Source organism: Apodemus sylvaticus, chromosome 4 (genome assembly GCF_947179515.1).
Source record: "Apodemus sylvaticus chromosome 4, mApoSyl1.1, whole genome shotgun sequence".
Lineage (NCBI taxonomy): Eukaryota > Metazoa > Chordata > Mammalia > Rodentia > Muridae > Apodemus > Apodemus sylvaticus.
Genome location: NC_067475.1, coordinates 74,500,476 through 74,505,552, shown reverse-complemented (window position 1 = coordinate 74,505,552; position 5,077 = coordinate 74,500,476).

Here is a 5,077-nt window from a genome sequence, read left to right as displayed (position 1 = left end):
GGGGTACAGAGTTAAACAAAGAATTCTCACCTGAAGAACTTCGGATGGCGGAGAAGCATCTTAAAAAATGCTCAACTTCATTAGTCATTAGGGAAATGCAAATCAAAACAACCCTAAGATTTCATCTTACACCAGTCAGAATGGCTAAGATTAAAAATTCAGGAGACAGCAGGTGTTGGAGAGGGTGTGGAGAAAGAGGAACACTTCTTCACTGCTGGTGGGGTTGCAAATTGGTACAACCACTCTGGAAATCAGTCTGGCGGTTCGTCTGAAAACTGGGCACCTCACTTCCAGAAGATTCTGCTATACCACTCCTGGGCATATACCCACAGGATTCCCCACCATGTAATAAGGATATATGCTCTACTATGTTCATAGCAGCCCTATTTATAATTGCCAGATGCTGGAAAGAACCCAGGTATCCCTCAACAGAAGAGTGGATGCAAAAATTGTGGTATATCTACACAATGGAGTACTATTCAGCCATTAGAAACAATGAATTCATGAAATTCTTAGGCAAATGGATGGAGCTAGAGAACATCATACTAAGTTAGGTAACCCAGACTCAAAAGGTAAATCATGGTATGCACTCACTAATAAGTGGTTATTAACCTAGAAAACTGGAATACCCAAAACATAATCCACACATCAAATGAGATACAAGAAGAAAGGAGAAGTGGTCCCTGGTTCTGGAAAGACTCAGTGAAACAGTATTCGGCAAAACCAGAACGGGGAACTGGGAAGGGGTGGGAGGGAGGACAGGGGAAGAGAAGGAGGCTTACGGGACTTTCGGGGAGTGGGGGGGGGGCTAGAAAAGGGGAAATCATTTGAAATGTAAATAAATTATATCGAATAAAAAAAATTAAAAAAAAAAAGAATGAGCTACATCCAGCTTCCTGTATATGTTATCCAATGAGTCTGAATAGTATATCTAGGAATAAAGTTTGTATATCTTAGATGTACTTATTAGATTGTGAGACTCCAACTTTTATGAGATCTGCTGAGTATAATATTTAAAATGTTGAAGTTTTCTACCATGCCTAACAGCAATGGTAGGTTTCTGAAAAGATAATTGTGTCTGAAATGATCTCTAAAATGATGAACTCCCCGAATTGTGGTAATACTGACAACAAGAAAAACTACCCATTTCTCTTCTGCTGCTAGGTCCTGCTCATACTGGGAGCACATTGTGTTGACTTCTATGTTCTACCTAGCCAGCACCGAGACTAATTTGACAAACACCATCCAAAGGTCAGCTTCAGAATTGTTGAGTTCCTACAAGACTAACATAAATATTATAAAGAATTTTGAACTCAAATTGCTTAATGCTAATACTGCCAAATACAAGGAATCTGGACATTGTGGAAAGCTTAGAAGAAATAGCCTCAGTATTGTAAACAGTTTTCCTGTGCTAAAGTTAAAAATCTTCCTATTTTATTTAAGCAAAATAGGGAAAATTTTTCTGAGATTTACCAAAAAAAAAATGTGTCTAGTTGTGTTGTGGCTCAGCCAGAGCACCCACTTTAATTCAAAAGCTCTCTGTTTATCATAAAAAGTATTAAATGAAGTCAATCATAGCACAAGCGGCAAAAACAATCAACCAGATTACAGTGAGCGAACCATAGATAAAACCATATGTGTTAAGAGAATCTCAGGAGGGTGGATAGAGTAATGCACATGAAGTAGAAGGTAAAAACATCAGATTGGCAAGTGTTTGTGACAACAAGGTGAAGCAGAGCATCACTTTCTTCTTGGGACTTTCATTGAGGAGAAAGGTCAGCTGGTGCTTTCGGGGCTTCTCTGAGAAAGCATGCATTTACACCACCATCTAGCTCCCAAGTATTAGTTGGTTAAAGCAAATATTTGAGATTATGTTAAAAGGAAAAGTGAAGATGAACCAGAATAAAAAATTGCAACAACAACAACAACAACAACAACAACAAACCAAGATACACTAAACCTGGTAGTAGAGAAAACGAAGGATACCCTGACACAGAAGGAGTTTTGCAGAGAAGATTGACACAAATAGTTTAAAAATCGGACGCTAACCTGACAAGTTTCAGTAGGGCAAATGGTACAGTAATTCCATCAACGTGCTAGCCTACATAATGGGAAAAGGTTTTCAACAATACCATAACTGAAAAAGTACAATCATTTAAAATATAGTAAGTACTCAAGAAGTAAACTCAAGAAAACCAACAATCTAATCTCAATAGTGAGTTTTAATAGAGGAAAGTCAAATGGCTGAGAAATAAAGAATTCTTCCACATCCTTATATAACAGAGAAATGCATCAAACTACTTGAGATTTCATCTTATATTTCTTGAATTGTCTTAGGTCAACAGAATAATCGAAACTTGGATCATACTGTAGCATGTGGGGCAAAGAGAACAGTTTTCCGTTGCTTGTAGGGTCCAAACTTACATAAGAACTATAAAAATGAATATGGCAGTTTCTTAGAGAGTTGGGAATCAATCCCTCTCAAAAATATATATGTATATAGATATAGATATATAGATATATAGATATATAGATATATATATAGATAGATAGATACATAGTTATAAAGCTATATAGATATATAGATTTATAGATTTATAGATATATAAATCTTCACTTGTGAACATATACCTGAGGAATGTGTCATATTATAAGGATACTAGTTGTACAATATTGTAGATTTATTCAAAATCTCCAGAAAACTGAAACAAACTAGATGTCTTTCAACTGAAGAATAGATGAAAAATGTGGTACATTTAAACAATGGGCTTTTAAAAGAAAACATGATTCCATGAAATTTGTAGGAAAATGAATTGAACTGTAAAATAAATTAATTTCCTGAGTAAAGTATTGTAGAATCAGAATGAAATATTAGTATGTATGGACTATAAAAATATATTGTTCTCCCTTCAGATATAGAAGGATCTTTGGATTATTATTTCAGAGCCTTCCTAATTGTGGCCTACATCACATATATGTGTTGATGTACTAGATGCTATCCTAAATAGAAAAAGAGAATGTTTTAAGAATTACAAAATGGTCTTATAAAAAGTGATCAAAAATGCAATAAAAATAAAAAAGTATAATGTAAAATAGGTACCTATACTATGGCACTGATGAATAAAGAAAGGCTTTGGACAAATCCCTGTTCTTAATTTGAAAGTCATTGTATGCCTCTAATTGATTTGCAAAATTCACCTATGAGAATTTCCTCTAGGCCTGGCCCAACAATGCTAAAATATCAACACAATTAAAACGAGTGCAGCTGGAAGTTTCTTCTGGCAGTGTGTCTGCAGATTTAAAGGTAAAACAAAGTTATTTTTAACCTCCCAATCAAAATGTCAAAAATATTACCAACTGGGATGTATATTGGTACTTACATGGAAGAAGTATATGTCTGTCTATATGTATGTACATATATATGTACTTATGTCAGTATGTATATATATGCAACTGAACGTGTGAAATGAATGAAACTGCTCATGGAGCCTGTCAATTTTCTGTGTATGGACACGACTTTTGCTTTTTCTTTGGGTAACAAAGAAGTAATGTGCTCTAAGACTCTTACCTATTCAGGGAGAGATTCCTGATTTAAAGAATAAAGCAGCCAAGTAATTATGTTCCTTTTCCTAATCTCCTACAGCTATTAGCAGGTGTGAATTTTTAGAAGCCATCAGCTTTTGTACTTGGATGAGCTAAAGAGAATAAATTTCCGGGAGCCTTCAGCTCTGGCCACTGAAATAATAAGGGAGAATTAATTTTCAGAGATAATCAACTTCTGCCTGAATGGCTCTGTGCCCCACTTCAGTACCTGAATTTCAGAGCAGGACATTGGGACATGTCCTCACATGCGAAGACATCAGAAGATGTGGTCTAGATTTAGAGTGGTTTATGCCTTATCAAATGGTCTACAAGACAAAATTGTTAACAGTTGTACACAGCTAATGTGATTTTCATGTGTTAATTGCAATATGATTCCCTGCCCCTGCCACCTGAACACCAAGACAACTTTGAACATGGTTTCCTATATGATAGAAAGAATATCTTATGTAGATAAGGATGTGACATGTATAATAAATCTGATGGCCTATGACTTTGGCCGGAAATAGAAGTTGGGAGATCAAGGAGCAAGAAAGGATCCTAAGAATGTGTGAGACTGGGAGATCTGTCCAGGAATATGTGATTAGATAGAGGCACAGTATCAGAGTAGAGGTAACCAGCCATATGGCAAAATGCAGGTTAAAATTAATGGGTTATTTTATTTTAGGATCTAGTCAGAAAATAGTCTAGCTCTATGGCCAAGGTATTTATAAGCATATTTTGAGTCTGAGTCTTATTTCTGGGTAGATGGGACTTGGAGGACGAGCCAGACATAACTTCTACATTGCACTCAGGAATTATGAGGTGACGTCAACCATTTATCACTAATTTAGGCTATTTAACAAAATGGAGGCGAGTTGACAACTATTAGCCAGCATGTATGCTTAGTTCTGTTCCTCCTCCCCTCACTTTATTCCGATTTTTTTCCATCCTTTCCATACTTGAGCTATTTTAACTTTGTCATCCCTCTTCTAATCCACTTTGATACATGAACTTAGTGCCTTCCACTGTTTTCTTCCCCAAAACATACTTTTTCATCTCATATTGTCCACTTCCCTTTTTATAGTGCCAAAAGGTAGTGATTCCTGTTTTAAATGGCACACACATCTACACACAAATGCATATGCACACACATACACACACAAATACAAACAAAATTTTCTGTTCTATGTTGTTAGCTACATTCTTATTGTTTGGATTAAATATCTTAAATGGAGGCACATGAACAGACAGAGGGATAATTTAGACTTTTACTCCCATATATTGCCTATCATGGTGGAAAATTGCTCGTGGCAGACTACTTTGCAATTTCTAGTCAGAAATCAAAGAAAGGATGAATCTTGATGTTTAGGTAGTCTTTTTCTTTTATGCAGTATAGGATCCATTCCAAGGGAACAGTTTTCCCATTTTATCTTGAACTTCTAAACTGAGTTAACCTGATCAAGATATTATGTCAGAGGACTAAAGAAGGCTGATC